This window comes from Camelus ferus, chromosome 6 (assembly GCF_009834535.1).
Source record: "Camelus ferus isolate YT-003-E chromosome 6, BCGSAC_Cfer_1.0, whole genome shotgun sequence".
Classification (NCBI taxonomy): Eukaryota; Metazoa; Chordata; class Mammalia; order Artiodactyla; family Camelidae; genus Camelus; species Camelus ferus.
This window is the reverse complement of record NC_045701.1, coordinates 6025745-6043231: the sequence shown is the minus strand read 5'-3', so window position 1 is coordinate 6043231 and position 17487 is coordinate 6025745. Positions and strand designations below refer to the sequence as shown.

The 17487-nt window shown below is 44.5% G+C and overlaps 1 protein-coding gene and 1 non-coding gene across 7 annotated transcripts in view; one reads left to right on the top strand and one right to left on the bottom strand.

The window, feature by feature from the left end:
• TLN2 (talin 2) overlaps window positions 1–17487 on the top strand; it is a 396032-nt gene that overhangs the window by 82249 nt on the left and 296296 nt on the right. The gene's annotated exons all lie outside the window — the stretch shown is intronic.
• Window positions 5982–6054, bottom strand: TRNAD-AUC. The gene has a single exon. It is a non-coding gene; the product is annotated as a tRNA-Asp (tRNA).

Sequence of the window (17487 nt, the reverse complement as noted above, 5' to 3'; positions counted from 1 at the left end):
GAGGTTGGGGAGCTGAGGTTGGTGGACTAGGACTAGGATGTCCAGGACATGTGAAGAATAAGGTTTTGAGAAGAAGAGCTAGAACAAATTAAAAGTAATATGCTGAAAAAATACTGGGGCCTCATTTACTTTGGTATCTTCCAGGAAGAGGGAATTCAGAATGAGTGAGTTATCTCAGTAATTAATTGAAGTGTCCCCCAGTTACAGGTGAGACTATTAAGGTTTTCTGGCAAACGTCTGAAGTGCATTATATACTTTCCCACTTGAGAAGTAGTAGGTAAGTATCCTAATCTTACCTTTTTTCCCCTTTGTAACTCAGAATTCTGTGCTGGCTTGAAATAGTAGCCACTCTCCAGGCTGTTAGGGTACAGGGGTTGGTCCCCTCCCTCCGATAGGTCATATATCATCTGACTGTCTGAGTCTGCCTCAGGAACCCCCGTCCCTGTGCTGTTTGGACATGCCTTCAGGCAGGACTGAAAGGACCCAAGATGTACCTAAAAACCAAGTTGGTAATTCTGGCCTCCTGGGAATTGCTCTCTTCGGTGACTTCAAGCACGTATTGTGGGCTCAGTGATGGTTTTTTAGTTTCCGCCTGGGGTATCTTCTCATGGCGCAGGGTTGGTGGCTGTTCTGTATCTGGGTCCTAGCTTACGAAGTCACGACAATATGGAGAGGTCAGCGCCACTGAAAGAAGATTTTGTTACTTATATTTCCTGAGAGGAGGGGCCATGCCTTGTAGGAGGCATCAGGGTGGTCAGGAGGCAGAAGACAGGAGGGAAGGGAAAGCCTTGGCCAGAGTCCTTATTGGGATTGCCACAGGAAGGGCAGGGCAGGGCAGGGCAGAGCGAACAGCCTGGGGTGGCTGGTTTGAGTAATCCTGGCAGGCTTTGGGCCATGAGGTGGTCTCTAGGTGCCTGGTACCTGGCCCTGGGATGATTTAGGGGCTTGGTGTTGGGTAAAGGAGGTGATGGTGGGTATAGACTCAGGATTGGCTGGCTTCTAAGAATTGGCTGGCCCTGGGATGGGCAGCCTCTCCCCAGGGCTCTAAAGCCCCCCATGTCAGAGCATCAAGAATACAGAAAACAAGAACATAGTTCATGTAGTTGGCCCTGTGGTGTACGGATGCCACACAGACAAATCCAGTCTAAGACAACGCAGTGAGAACAGTGGCCTCGTAACAGATGGGTGGAGGTTGCTGACTGCCTGACTTCTACGTGCCTGTCGGATTACTGTGAGCTCATTAGCACCCTTGGCTCTAACTCTGTAGTGCTGGGAGCTTTATGACAGTGGGAGCCTCACTTCTCCTTTCTGCTAGAAAGAGGTGTCTCTGTCATCAGTGGAGGGTGTTTCCTGTGTTCTTGTTCAGGAATGCCCTTCAAGGCAGATGAAGCCTTATTTTAAGGGAAAATAAGCAAATTACGGGCCTCTGAGAACTGGGGATAAGGGAAGCCATGTTGGTGGGGAATGTGTTTCCCCCTCAATTTCTGGTGTGCTTGTATATATTTCAGTAAATGGCTAGATGTCCACCACATTGTCATTTTATGAGCAAGCTAAGTTATTCAGATGCATCTTACCACTTTTATTTACTGTACAAGTAATAAGTGCTATGACAGAAACGTTAGAAAATTCAGATCAGTAAAAATAAAAGTCGCCCTCATAATCCTGCTATCTGGATATATCCTCTGTTTTTAAAGTATTAAATTCTTCAAGATGTGACTTTGCTTTCATAATTTTTTGCCAAAACATTTTCCCCCATAGCTTCCAGAAATTTTGAAATTCTCAGTTGCGAAATTCCTCCAAATTGTGAAATTCATTAATGAAAATGTGCAAATAAGATTTCATTTTGCATCGATCTATTCCAAATAATTGCCTTCTGTTACGGTGGAATTTGCGTAATCACAGAGAAATTTGTCAATTCCTTAGTCTCTGATGACCCTCGGGAGGTGATCTGAGGTTGGGCTTTAGACAGAATGTAATAGCCCAGGACGATGCTCAGGCCACCTTCTCGCCGTGTTACCCTGGAGAACTTGGAGTGTTGGTGTGGCCCTCCTGTTAGGGGTGGAAGGATTGGAAATCTGGACACTACTATTGCATTTGCTTTGTGTTCCCTTCTGCCTTCTTCGGGATGCTGGGTTAGGATGTTTGTAGTTTAGTAGGTGGAGAGCCGGATAATTGGTGTAAATCATGATCTGGGAAGTCTGGTCCCTGAACAGCTGTTGGCCAGCTGCAGCGCTGATAACTCAGCAGACAGTAAACTTCCATCTGAGAATCTGAAATTGTGTCAGAAACGGCAGGGCTGTCACATAGATCTGGGTTTCCAGCGTTGCCTCACCATCTAACCGCCATGTGAGTGCCGGCCAGTTAGAAAGCACCTGAGCTTAGGTTTCCGCAGCTGTAAAATGCTGCTCACCTGCGCAACTGGTAGGATTGCTGTGAGAAGGGAGCCGAACAAGACGATGTAGGTGACGAGCCCATCCTCATGCCTGGCTCTTAGTAATCGTGCAGTAAGGTGCTGTCTTCCCGCCCTCCCTTGGTAGGTTTTATTTTTATAAGCATAGGATAGATTGGAGCATGTTATTGTCAGGCTTGAGACTGTTCTAAGCTCACCTTACAAAAGGTCTCCGGAATCTACTCATCGAGGCCCCTTTTACTCTTTCACATAATACGCTGGTCCATCACAAATTGGGCTAAGTCTACTGTAGGGAAACAGCACTGAACCCCCTAGTCTGTAAGAAGGGAGGATACTGGTGAGGAAGGTTGTTTTCAGACCTGCCAAAATTAGGGATGCAGCCCCCCTCTGTTGGGGCAATACCAGGATTCCTTTATTCCCAGGAAGACAAATGGTAGGAGGCCAGAGGGCAGCACACGGGCCAGTAGGTATCACATGCACTTTTATCCTCAGTGCTTTTAGCCTCTTCAGTTATCCCAAGGGTCCTGAGACCCCTAAGCGGGTGTGTTCCCTTGGAGTTGGGGTGCACACAGCCAAGGGGGCACCCTGGCCCTGCAGCCTTCACTCGGGGCTGACTCTCCCCAAGGCTGAGGTCCTGGGCTCTTGGCAAAATTTAATTACAGCCTCTGCCTATGGCTGGACCTCAGCTGGCAGGGTCTTGGGGGTTTTAAACAAAAGCATGAGCCTCTCCAGAAGTAGATTAGGGAGATGTCCATTCAAGCAGGGGATTTGTGCATGTTAATTCTCAGAGCAGATATCTGACAGCAAAAGGACCATGTGACCTTATTTAGAAAAAAGGCTGCGCTTTGTTAACCTTTATTCCCTCAAGAAAGAAAAATCATTACATGGCAGAGGTTCAGGCCCCATGGGGGGTTTTCTGGATGATTCTCCACTTTGAGAGTCATGCTTCCACAGATAGGATAAAATTATCAGAAATTTCTGACTGTCCCCACTGCATATTCTTTTTTTGTTGGGAAAAAGAAATCCGTATTTCTTGCATATCCTAGGCTTTTGTCCCTTCCTTCCCAGTCCTAGCAGATAGGGGAAAAAAAATTTTTTTAAAGGAAGAGGAAAAAAGACATTGATTTGAAAAAACATTGCCCTGTCTCCTACCCGCTCCCCACTGCCCCACCCTCGACATGCTTATTCAATATTGGTAAGTGGTGAATAGATTCTAAGCGGATTCACTCAAAGACAGCTGCGCAAGTGATGCGGGCCCCCGACAGGCAGCTAGGCTCCTCCTTTGAGCCTTCCTGAGACGCTGCCCACCCCCTCAACGCCTGCCCTGGTCACCCCACCCCCAGCTGAGCCCTCCCTCCTCCCTGTTCCCGTAAGACTGTTCACATCTATTTCCAAGAAAGCAGCATGGAATAAAGGAGAGCGCACGACGTGGAATTGGAAGACTTCAGTCCAAAAGCAGGCTTCACCACCTCTTAGCTGCAACTCGGAGCTTCTGAGCCTGTAGCTCCTTCACTGCACTTGCAATTATACTGTGTGTTGCCGGCTTGTCTCCCAGCTAGAAAAGGGAAGTCCTGGAGGACAGGATGTTGCTCATCCTGTTATTTCCAGTCATTTATCTAGTTACTCATTTCTTTATACAATTACCCTCTTAGAACCCAAGAATAGAGAGATGAACATGATGCCATGTGGCACGTGGTTGGAATTACAAGCTGCTGCTTCCCTTTTTCTTTTTTTTTTTTTTTTTTTTTTTTTTTCCTTGAGTGATGTGATGCACATATAGTTGAGGAAGCTTTGGCCCTTTCTCCCCAGAGCATTCACTAGAGAGGAGCAGGACCTGGCCCTGCTTGTTTACCCTGACTGCAAAACTTCTTCCCTTTTTTTAGGTTGAATGAAAGAATCTTTAAATTCTATAGTCTTTACAATTTTCCCAAGCTTCACACACATGGTTTTATATAATCCCAATATAATCCTTTTCCCCCCTACTTCTGTGTTGCCTTTCCCCCAAACACTTGTTTGTTCTCTTTACCTGTGAATCTGCTTCTTTTTTTTATTCTTTTTTTTATTTTTTAGTTTGTTGTATTTTTTAGATTTCACATATAAGTGATAGCGTACAGTATTTGTCTTTCTCTGTCTGACTTATTTCACATAGCATACTTGCCCTCCAAGTCCATCCATGTTGCTGCAAATGGCAAAATTTCATTCTTTTTAAAGGCTGAGTAGTATTCCATTGTGTGTGTGGAATCATCTTTATTCAGTCATCTGTTGATGGACACTTAGGTTGCTTCCATACCTTGGCAGTTGTAAATTGAAGCCAGTCTTGGAAATGCCATTCCCATGGGAGGCTTTCCTAAGTTTAGGGGTAAAGTGAGACCTTCCAGTTGAAAAATTTCCTGCCCTCTGCCAAGGTAAGCAAGGGTGAGAAGGGGATCAGGGCTTACAGCTTTTAATGAGATTGGTAGAAATTGGGAGCAAGAGGCTGAATACATGGAACAGAATTTGAGGCGCCTCGGTAAACAGACAGTGGCCATGGAGAAATAGGAAATGCTGGTGTTTCAAAGACAGCTCTGTCACCTGTTCCACCTGGAGAGGGTAAACTATTATTACTCTTCCTTTTTCCAGAAGCAATTTTGTGTTTGAAAACCCCGAAGGACCACATTCCACTTGATCCCTTTTATTAACAAAAATTGTACTTTGCAGTGAGGGCGGGGGTGGCTGGGGAGCCTTTTCAAGATTGGAGCCCGGAGGCATTGGGATGGTTAATTACATGTTTGCCTTTTGGCTTCTTTCCAGCCTTTCATCATGGATGACCCCTTATCTATAATTTTTAGGCCGAAAAAAGTCCTTTTCCTCTTTTGTGTGTTTTATGAGGCTAAACAGATGATGATAATGATCTAAGCACTAGCTTTGGAAAGCAATTACAGTGGATGAAAAGGGTCAAGATAGATTCCACCACAGATGTCAGCCCGCGGAGGCTGTGATTCCCAGGCATCGCCGGGGTTGAGCTGACCAGTCTGGCCAGCTGAGCTGGGAGTCCTCTAACTGACTCACTCTCCCCATGGAGGTCTTCCGCAGCTGCTGGCGTTATCTGTGTACGGAGAGAAGTGACCCATTTCCTGGGGTGAGGTATACAAGGAGGCTAATTTCTCAAAAAATCACAAGTCTGGCTGCACATGAGAACCTCCTATACAGCTTAGAAAGAAATTACAGGGAACCCCATCTCCTAAGATGCTGTCTCGCTGGAGTTCAGGTGAGCATTGGAGTTAGTGTTGTGGCTAGGATGGTGGATCAGGACTGAGCCCACTGGCCCTCCTCACCCTCACTGCCCAGAGTGGGCCATGGGCCCAGCAGCTCCTGCATCACCTGGGAGCTTATTAGAAATGCGAACTCCCAGGCTCCGCCCTGGCTTCCAGCATCAGGACCTGCTGTTTAACAAGGTCCCAGGTGGTTTGTGTGCATGTCAAGGTTTGAGAAGCCTCGTCCCCTATGGTTATATGAGATGATCAGTGCTTGATTGTTCCTGGCAATGGAATATTGATTCTGTACATTTATTTACCTTTTTTTTTTTAATTAATGGAGGTACTGAGGATTGAACCCAGGAACTTGTGCATGATAAGCACACACTCTACCACTGAGCTATATCCTCCCCCTGATTCTGTACATTTATGTATTTAGTTTACCAGTACCCTCCCTCCTAAGGATTGGCTTACGATTTGCATAAATCTAATTTTTAAAATGATAATATGCGAATCATCTCTTTTATGGATTGTAACTAACTTTTAGTTGCTTTGACTTTCATTGTTCACACACGCATACTAATATTTCATTTAAATACACTTAATCTGTAAGATGAACTGAGTTCTGTAGCCAAATAAGGAGGAGGATTCTTTGGGCTCTGCTTGTGTGATTCCTGCTTTTGTTCCCTGTGTCGTGAAGCAGCCTCTGGCTGTGTCTCCCTCCCCCTAGGTGGAGGTGATTTGCTCCTCCTTGGGGCTATGGTTTTCCCCTAGTGTCTATTACTGCACTTGCCTCAGTGTGTTGGAATTTTTGTTAGCACTCCTGATACCCATGGGATGAGGCCCTAGTTTTATTCATAACTGCATTGCCCGCATCTGGGGCATACCTGATGTGTTGTATAGGGATTCAGTAAAAGTTCACTGGGGAAATGAGTGAATGAGGGACATCGAGGATGAAGGGCTCCTGGTATACCTCTGAGTGTGGATGATTCCGGTGCACTTGTGTTTCTCCATTACTCCCTACCCAAAATATCTGGGGATGGAGAGTGAGGGTCACTTCATTTTCTGTTGGAGATCTTGGTACTTGATTGAAGAAGATTAAATCAATGGAGGTCAAACAAAATTAGGCTAAATGGACAGATCTTTAATTAGGTGGTTAGAATGGCCATTTACAACATCTCTCGGTGACTTGTAAGCATGGTGATTTTCTCAGCTCCTTCTCGAACATGCCCTCCTGTAAATTCATGGCTCCTGCTTCCTTAGATGGGGAGAAGTCTGTTTCCAGGTCCAGCGGTATCTTTGGGTTGATGACCTTTGAAAATGGTTCTATAGAGCTCTGGCCTTAAATTGCAGCCACCGAGAGCTCTGCTAGCCACGGGTCTCTGAGGAATAGCAAGAGCCTCATTATAATATGAATTTTTTCCCCTGAGGATGGTTTTTATGCCAAGAGACTCCACATTCAGCTTAATATAACCTTAAGTGCCTCATAATTGAGAAGATATATTTATTGTTGAAAATTGTAAAAAAGGAATGCATCCTGGTGTCCGTGTCAGTGCTTCTTTTGGTGATGGGATTGTGGATTCTTCTCTGAATTCCACAGCATCTGGTCCCCTCTTTGCTGATGTCGCAGCCCTGGTGGACTTTTACTTGCTTTTTGAAAACTAAGGACATCCTGAGCTTTCTATCTTAGTTGAAAAATTTAAAGTCTAGAATTTTATACCTGTTAAGAACAAAAATCTAATTCTTACTTATATTTTTTAAAGTAAAATGCTCTGGTTTGTCTCTCTGACCTCGCTTGATTTTCTTAATCTCTCTTTTGTAGGTTTACGATTTGGTTTGCAGTTTTTCAGCACAGTGGAGCAGCCCCTAGTATCACCCACTGCCCCCAGCCCTGAGATGATCTTAAGACTGTGTCTTTGAGGTCATTTACCTTCAGTAACTGTTTGAAATTTCTTACAAGCTCGTGCCCAAACACGGCATGGTTGAGGGAACTGAAGGCATCTTTGGCTTTCCAAGGAGCTGGGATAGCGAGAAGCAGTGATACTGAGTAAAATGACAGTGAGGAGTTAAGTACTGCACGTGAAACCAGGAAGCTGTCTCAAACAAACACTCCTCTTTTCTCCAGCTCCCTCGCTGTGGGGTGGCATTTCACACCGCGGGGACTTTTCAGGTAACAGGTTCTTACATTTCAAAGCTCTTGAACTGAATTCGTTTAAAACACTCTGGAAGTCTGTCTAAATATTTCTTGTATTTCTTTGTTTCAAGGAGTGTGCTAGAACAATGTTTTTCCTGATCATTCAAAATCATTGTTGCTTTACAGCTGCTTTTGTACACGGGCGAGTGATTTGAGTAGAACTGTTTGAATCCCACAAAAGCATGTCCCCAAACCTCTTGTGAGGTTTGAGTGCTGAGTCTTTGAGTCTGTTAAGCTCCCTCATGCTCAGTGGTCAGTTCCCCCACTGTCCCTTCTCACCTTCTTAGTGGCTACTTACCCTGGTAGAAGGGCCACTTGGCAAGTTTGTTGGAATTAATCATATGCAATGGTCAATAATTTTGAGTTCAAGCAAGAGGGACTTGCTTTCATCAGACAGTTGTGTTGGGCTGTTGGACAATCTTTTCATTTGCTAGATGAAAAAAATTTTTTAATGTGTTTCTGTGTTGGTGGCTCTGTCTTAGAGAGCCTGGGTGGCCGTGGGTCTGACCTGTGTCTGAATAGCCCTCACAGGAATTCAGGGTATATCCTGGTGTCAAATGATCCCCAACACCTGATGTGATGTTTTCCATAAAACTTACTTTCTAGGAGGATTTTTTTTCTCCTCTAAAGTTTAGTCCTTTTTATGGATAAATATTCATTACTGATCCATTACGTTTTAGGAAGGGTAGGGGGAGTATGTGGAGGGCATCGAAAATTGTTAAATTTGGCAAAAATGTTCAAGGAATTAATAGACTCTGGAAAGAGCTGTGTAAAGGTTACTATCAACAGAGTAGAGGTCTATTGATGGAATATAATGGAGTCTTAAGTCACTGATGATTAAATGGCCAGTGCAAGACAGAGGGTTGGACTTTCGTTCCTAGGACCTGTTAAGACAGAATTAGACATGCCATGCTGACTTTATGGAAAATTCTAGGAATAACTTATTGAGTTTTTTTTTTTTTTTTCTGGGCCTACATTTATGTTTGCAGTCTGATCGTTCTGCTCCCAGAGACATTGTTTTTACTTCTTACAAAATACTGAATAGAGAAATGGCCTGGATATGACTTGAAACCAGGCTTCCTGTAAGCAGACATAGTTTGAAATTGAGAAAAAAAGTATAAAACTGCAGGTGATCAAGTGTACTTTGCTGAAATTGGCCATTCCTTCAACATTTTCTCAAATTCTTTCAAAACTACAGTTCAGGTGGGAGTAACAGGAATGAATGTCCAAATGGATGGTAGCCATTGGTGGTTTTTTTCATGTCTAAAATGAGTGCAACAGGGCTTTCCCGGCCAACATGGCTCCACAGACCACATTGGGGAACCAAATATTTATTGTCTCACCTGTGCTCAGTATATAGGGAGGCACATTGTGGCTGGCTTCCATACCACAAAACAAAAGGACACCTTTGCTGTGGATTAAACTGGGATCCAGTGGGGCAGGGGGCAGGGGCAGTCCTACTTGCCTTTGGACTTGAGGTGCTGAATCACGGCTGGGCTCAGAGCAGGCCAAACCTAAAACAAGGCAAGGAGAAGAAGATTATGTTAAATAAAACATTCTTAGAAATGGCTGAGAAAGACCTGGAATTTCTGCTGTGGCCAGTGAAAGCTCCATCAGGACTCACTTGTAGTTGGGCACAATGTAAAATTCCTTCTTTGAGGGAGCACTGTTGGGAAAGGAATTTTTGCCTCAATTGAGTAACTTTGCTCTGCTATTTAATATGCATACCCTTCTTGAGCAGTTAAAGATGCAGAAGAAAGATAGCATTGTTTCAAGACGGTTCTCACAGGCCGTTCTTGGCCATCTTTCCTGAGCATGCAGGCCCTGCCATGGTCCATATGTCAGCACGATTTTGATGTTCAGAATTTGGTAACCTGAGGGGGCTTGCAGTCTTGCCAGAGCACTTCTGTTCCTCACTGATAGTGCCACTGAAAAGGGCATTTTGTTTGCATTGGGGAGCTTAGAAATATTCTGTGTAAAGGTGCAGTGTGCTGTGGGCATGGTAGAGACCATCCCAGTGAGTGCAGACCAATGACCTTTTTCAAAAGGCTGAGAGAGACTGGGAGAGGTAAGCCTTCCCTCCATGCATTGTTTAAGAAAAGGTGGAGATTTGTCTCTGCTCCTTGCTTCCATTTGGCCGAAGGATGTGGGTTGGGCCATCTCTTGGCATCCTCAGGGCTATACAAAGTCCCTTTTGTTCCCCCTTCCTCCTGAGCCAGTCACATGTGTCTCTTGGCCTGTGTTTGTCAAACAAGCCTTTGGCTGAGGCCAAGGGGAAGGCTGGGGTGGACATCCATGACTGGCTGCTGAGAAATACCGTCAGTTCCGGCCCTGCTAGGCCTGTACTGAAGGACCCACCCTTGCATGAGGCTGCCTGGATACCACCCTTAGTTTTTTGATTGGCTCTTCCCACAATGAAGCTTCTACTTTGCACTGCGCTGGGAAAACCTTAATTCTTAGGTAGAGCTTTTCATGGTTTGCTCACCCTCTGAATTGTCAGGCTGTGTGCTGGGGTGCAGGATATCTAAGTTGCAGAGGTGACTGCAAGCTGTCCTTGGGAAGGACAAGACCCAGTGAGAGGGACACATCTGTCCACACAGGTGGGAGTGGACCTTGGAAGTGGTTGTCTTTTCTTTAATTGGCAGGATTTTAAAGTGGTAAATGATTTTATGCTTGATCTTTCTGTATTTATAATTTTTAAAGATCTATTTTGAAGAACCTCATGAATCTTATAACCAATTTTGGAGAGGATGATTTCCAAGGTAAATAACCAACAAATGGGCCTCATGTTTGTGGAGGGTCAAGTACTGAGACACTAACTGAAAACCAATTAACAACACAGTAGGATCAAGGGGATGCAGACAGCATGGCTTGTGCATGGCTTTGTGGTCTTGATTGCTCTGTTTGTCCTGGGTCTCTGATGGGCCCAGTGGGAGGCCTGGTGACAGGTGGCTCTGCCTTGAAGAATATGACGGTCTAATGCATGAATTGGAAGGCATCGCCACAACTTTCCTCAGCTAAATGAAGCTTTACAGAATTTGGGGTCTCTTCCCCTTGACGAGGCTGCCTCCTTCCTTCTTAATTTCTTTTAAAGACAGACCCTGTTTTTCTTGGAAAAGACATGGTAGCTTGACTTTTCTAAATTTGACAAATTTTCTTAAGTGCCTTTAAAACATGGAGTTGCCAAAAACCAATGCTTGAACTGCTGGCTTCCTCTTCGGAGGCCGTAAAAGAGTTTTTAGGCTTTGAAGTTTCTAAGGAGGAGGGCGGTCCCTGTGAAGTAATGGGCAAAGCAGTGGGGAGGGGTCAGCCAGGATGGCAAGCCTGTGCTGCCAGCGGGTGGGTGACCTTGGACGAGGCATTCCAGGCTCTGGGCATCAGGTTTGTTGCCAGGAGCGCTGGGCCTGTGATAGCTGGACTCTTCCGATATGATGAATTTCAGAAAGGACTTCACTGCGCTCTGGACTCCACTGTTGGTTATCACAACTCTATTGGTCCACAAAGACGGGTGTTGTGTCCTCTGTTGCTTGACTTCCGGCCCAGCTGGAAGACAGGGGAGAGGGACGTGCTCTGTGGCTCGGGATCCTGGCTTGGAGATGGAATTTGGAAGCACGAACACACAGGCCAGCTGTTAGAATGGCCCCTTGCAGAAGTGCGAGTCAGCATGAAATAGAGAGGCCGGGTGATAAACCGTCTTGGACTTCGGCCTTCCTGTCACCTCTGCCTCCCTTCCTTCCTCTTGGGTACTTGGTGACAACTGTGAAGCTAATGCTTCCATTTTAGGTACCACAAAGCCTAGAGAGGGGTTGGAGGAAAACAATTTTGTGAAGCCTGGAAGGTTTTTACTTGGCAGCTCTGTTTGCTGTGTTTTCAGATACCATGCTATTGGCTGCGCAGTCTTCCAAGGCCAGGTGCTTCATACCTCATGGTCTGGCCACTCTGATTGCCTGGGTTCGTGTGGCCAGTTTGGGGCTCCGCTGTGATGGAGTATTAAGCAAACTCCCTCGGTAGCCATTTTTAAAGTTTTATGTATTCAAATTTCAGAAGTCATATGTTTTCTGTGGATAATTTGTGATATGTAGAAAAATATAGAGAATAAAAATCACCCACTTGGAATGAACAAACAGGCTGCCCCTCCTTAGACTTGCCCCTAAGTTTTGTGTCTGCAGCACTAAGATCTGAACTAGCCATGCCGGGCACCTGGGATCCCCAGGCACTTCCCCATCTATCTTGGTGTGGTTTGTGCTCATTCTCCTTGGAGCTTGAATCCTCTCTACTTACTGCGCCTTGTAGCACTGACTTGCCTACTTAACCCAAATGTGCTTTTATACGTCGAGAGACTCCTTAAGTGATGAGTGGATTGACTCACTGCCACCAGCTTGTAAAGCTCCTTAGACAAGTGATTTTCTTTCTGTGAAGTGAAAAGATCACAGCACCTGCCCTCCTCCTTAGCTTTTCCCTCCTTGGAAATTCCCTGGCATCCTGGTGGCCGTGCGGGTACCCTTGGCTGCACTCCGCGGAGCTCCCGAAGTGCGCCCTGCCCGTGTCCTCTCCTGGCTCTTCTCCAGCAGGGGCCTTTCTCTAGGAGGGCTTTGTCCTGCTCTGAATTTATTGTCATCTTTTATCGGTTCCTTCTTCTCCTCCCCTGTCCGGTGGGCTTGCCTGAGAACAAGGAAGCCCCGGGAAGCCTCACTGTGCTTCTGAGAGCAGGTGGCCATGCTTCAGTGAGTCTTGAACCACTTCCCCTGTTGCACTCTCTCGACAAACCTCCCTTTGATGATTAGTTTTCAGCCAGCTGTATCTAAGCCTGGAGAATCCGAAATGGGGAAGAGCATACCTGAGTTTTGGTTCCACATTGGTGTGTTTTTGGATAATTGCATTTTTGAGCCTTTATTTATCCATCAGTGTAACGTACTGCATGTAGAGCTCCTGAGGGAACTGGGTAAAGTTGTAAGTTTTCAGAGATTTTCCGTTCTCCAACTGTCGTTTCTTTCTGGACATATAAGATAATAGCTCTAGATTTTTTTTTTTTTTAACATTTTTTATTGATTTATAATCATTTTACAATGTTGTGTCAAATTCCAGTGTTCAGCACAATTTTTCAGTCATTCATGGACATATACACACTCATTGTCACATTTTTTTCTCTGTGAGTTATCATAACATTTTGTGTATATTTCCCTGTGCTATACAGTGTAGTCTATTCTACAATTTTGAAATCCCAGTCTATCCCTTCCCACCCTCCACCCCCCGGTAACCACAAGTCTGTATTCTCTGTCTGTGAGTCTATTTCTGTCCTGTATTTACGCTTTGTTTTTGTTTGTTTGTTTGTTTTTGTTTTTGTTTTTTAGATTCCACATATGAGCGATCTCATATGGTATTTTTCTTTCTCTTTCTGGCTTACTTCACTTAGAATGACATTCTCCAGGAGCATCCATGTTGCTGCAAATGGCATTATGTTGTCGGTTTTTATGGCTGAGTAGTATTCCATTGTATAAATATACCACATCTTCTTTATCCAGTCACCTGTTGATGGACATTTAGTCTGTTTCCATGTTTTGGCTATTGTAAATAGTGCTGCTATGAACATTGGGGTGCAGGTGTCATCCTGAAGTAGATTTCCTTCTGGATACAAGCCCAGGAGTGGGATTCCTGGGTCATATGGTAAGTCTATTCCTAGTCTTTTGAGGAATCTCCACACTGTTTTCCATAGTGGCTGCACCAAACTGCATTCCCACCAGCAGTGTAGGAGGGTTCCCCTTTCTCCACAGCCTCTCCAGCATTTGTCATTTGTGGATTTTTGAATGACGGCCATTCTGACTGGTGTGAGGTGATACCTCATTGTAGTTTTGATTTGCATTTCTCTGATAATTAGTGATATTGAATAGCTCTAGATTTTATGGCTTTGTTTAATTCTAGTGGGCCCTCAGGTAAATGGAGACAAGTACCCTGTGTCTTTTTTTTTTTTCTTTTTTCTTTGGCTTTTTTTGGGGGGCTGGTAGGTTATTAGGTTTATTTCTTTCTTTATTTGTTAGTGGAGGACCTGGGGATTGAGCCCAGGACCTCATGCATGCTAAGCATGCACTTTACCACTGAGCTATACCCACCTCTCCCAGGTACCCTGTTGATGGACTGGAAGACTTAACATTAAGGTATCCTCTCCTTAAAGTGACCTAAAGGTTCGATGCAATCTCAATCAAAGTCCCTGAAGGCTATTTAAAACAATTTTTTTATTAAGACATCAACAAACTGATAATAAAATTTGCATGGGAATGCAGAGGACTCAGAGTAGCCAAAACAATTTGGGGGGAAAAAACATAGTTGGAGGGCTTATGCTATGGAATTTAAAGATGTACTATAAAACGACATAAATAAAAGACAGTGTGGCATCCTGGAAGGGCATGCATATTAGATCCCTGGAGCAGGCTAGAGAGCCCAGAAATGGGCCCACAAATACACGGTCAACAGATTTTGACCAAAGGGGCAGACTCATTCACTGGATTGGCTCTTCAACAAGTGATGCTAGAACAATTTGGTATCCATACGGAAAAAGGGGGACCTTGATTCTGAGGTTACACCAGGTTAAAAAAAAATGAACTCAGGATAGATCATAGACTTAGGTAGTTTTAGTAGTTCTTCTAGGTAGACTGCAGTCGTTCATTCTATTGCCAGCAGTGGGTTACATCTTGTTATAGTCATGAGGGAGGAGCCGTGTGCTGAATGCTGAGAGGGTAACAGGAAGAAGTTGTGATTTTTCTTAATGCTGCCCTCCTTTGGTTGGGTAATAACATAAGCAAAAAACAAAACCAAAAAGCCATGCTTCTTGGGGGTACCTCCAGGGGGTAGATTTTGGTTCTCCTCCCTGTCCCCCTTTTCCTCTTGCTTTGCAAGTGAATCTCTCTTTAGCTTATGCACAGTGCTCAGGAAAAGTTGTCTTAAATCTGGTTTATGTTCATTTAAACAAACCTATTTTAAAACGGACTAGGAAATCCTGGCAATTAAACAATCCTGTGGCGTTAACGTTAGTGAGCAGGGACTCCTCCTGTTTAGCCAGCGTTCTTCCGGCAGTTCTGTTCTGGGGCTCCACCCACGGGAGCCCACCTGCCCTCTAATTGGAGTCTGGGGGTCGGGAGCCCAGCTGGCGGGTGAGTCCTCACCTAACTCTGTAATTTATCTGGTGGTCCCAGGCTGGAGCACTTCCTGGACTTCTCCCAACTGCAGGGTTGGCTCTGTCTTCTTCTAGGCACAAATACTAGCCATTAGGTGAATACTGACTGCTAGGTGGAAGGCACAAATACTGGCTGTTTCACCTCGGTCTCTTCCACACGCCGGGGTAAAGACTGCTTTGTGACATCAGTGGAGAGCAAATTAAGGAACCCACGCCTGATGTGAGGAAGAGTAAAAGAAGTTCCCCGGACACCCAGTCTGTGATGTATGGTTGTGGAGCCTTGTGTGCCTCTGTGGAGGGGGGCAACCTGGCCCTTCGGGCAGCCTGAACTTGGTCCTTGCTTTAACCAAAGGTCACTGAATGCTTTGAAGCTAATGACATGATGGTTAAGTTAGTGACAGATTTAGGGTCATTCTTTCCTCTGTTTTTTTCCTTTTTATCAAACAAATATTTAGATAGTATTTACTTTTTGTCAGACGTTGTTCTAGATGGAGGAGAACCATCCTGAGCAAGACCCATAAAGGAGCTGACACTCCCGTTCAGGAGTGCTTCCTGGTGCTTTCTCCCCTGTCAGTTTCTTAAACGCTCAGCAAATCCAGCCAGCTGCGATACCCCTAAGAGGAAGGGACCTTTCTGTCCTCCGAAATCACTCGTGTGTGGTGCAGGTTGTGAGAGCACATCACGCCGTGGCAGTTTGTGGAAGAGCTTATATAGGCTGCCCTCTGGAAAACTGGACCATGTCAGACCTTTGTTGGGTGTGGTGGGAGGAGAAAAATGAGGAGACTCTCCAGGGGTGCCTTCTCCGTAGGAAATGTTCAGCAAATATTTATTGAGCAAATTCATATCCGCGTGGGACAATCACACGGATCATACGACAGACATTCGACTGGAATCTAACTCTTCAGATGGACCCTTTGAATTCCGAGGAACGCTGTTAGATCTAGGTAAGGGAAGAGCCCTCCTGCCAGGAGAACCTTGAGTTTGTTTCTGGAGCTTTCTTAAAAGGAAAGCTCTCCCAAAGGTTTGGGGGAGTCTTAAATCGGCAGTGTGTTTGAAGCAAGCGACATTGTCTTGTGACCTTCCCTTGGGGTCTTGCATACTTTGATATGGAAGAAGCAGGCATTGCTCTGTAGTTATAAATAACTACGCAACTGGAGAGTTTCACCCAGGGCCCCAAGTTGAAACAGCTGATTCCACTCGTATTGTAGAGCCAGGAACACATCTTTTTGAAATCATGTGTGAATAGAATGGCATTCAGACAGGATATTAATCTTCCTAGAAATCATCCCAGAAAAGTAGAATGTCTCCTTTTAATCCCACCCCCGCGTGTGTGTATGTGTGTCTGTGTGTGTGTTTTGGTTTGTTTTTTGGCTTTTGTATGTTTGTCATTTTATTTAACATGTGAAATGAATGAACTACAGATTTTTTTTTTTGTATTTATTGGTGACAAATAATTAAGTATCTTCACTTCTTTTTAGCTTAAAAACACTTGCTGAGATGTGCTTAAGTAATTTAAGGGTCAGTAGGGACCTTAAAACTGTTTAATCTCTCAAAGAACTGATTCATGAATTGTTCTAAAAGGAGAAAAAAATAAAGATGCTTTTTTTTTTTAAATTGAAGTATAGTCAGTTTACACTGTTGTGTCAGTTTCTGGTGTACAACATGATGTTTCAGTCATACATAGACATACACATGTTTGTTTTCATATTCTTTTTCATTATAGGTTACTACAAGATATTAAATATTGTTCCCTGTGCTCTACAGAAGAAACCCGTTGTTTATCTATTTTATATATAATAGTATCTACAAATCTCAAATTCCAATTGATCCCTTCCCACCTCTTTCCCCTCTGGTAACTGTAAGTCTGTTTTCTATGTCTTTTTCTATTTTGTAAATAACTTCACTTGTGTCTTTTGTTTGTTTTTAAAGTCCACATGTGAGTGATATCATAGGGTGCTTTACTTAGGATACTTTCTACCAAGATAAATTTATTCAAAGAACTGCCTTTTACTGAAAGATAATACCCTTCCTACTTTTTTAGGTTTTAAAATGGCTGTTTTTGATGAAATGATGGTTGGAGGTTATTTTCCCAAAGGAGGACATTGAAGACAAAGTTATCAGCTCAGTTTGGGGAGAGCTGGGGATTTTCTGCTATGAATTACCAAAGTTTGGTAACCACTCATCTGTGGTTAAGTTGTCCTCCCATTACCAAGTCCCCATCCAGTCGGAGTGTTTGCACTCGGAGCCCCCTGCCCCAAGGCTGGTCTTCCTTTCGGCAGCTATGGCTAGGGCTGGAGTGGAGCTGATGTTTTGTAATCATAACCCAGGAAAATGCCTGGGAAACAGAGCACAGGTGGGTGGGCAAAAGCAGGGTGGGCTTTGGGTCCACGGTTTGATGATTGCCATGGCCAAAGCAGAAATGCCCGTGAGCTTGAGTTAGTGCCATGAGTTAATTGCATGGTCATTTAATGCTAACATGGTT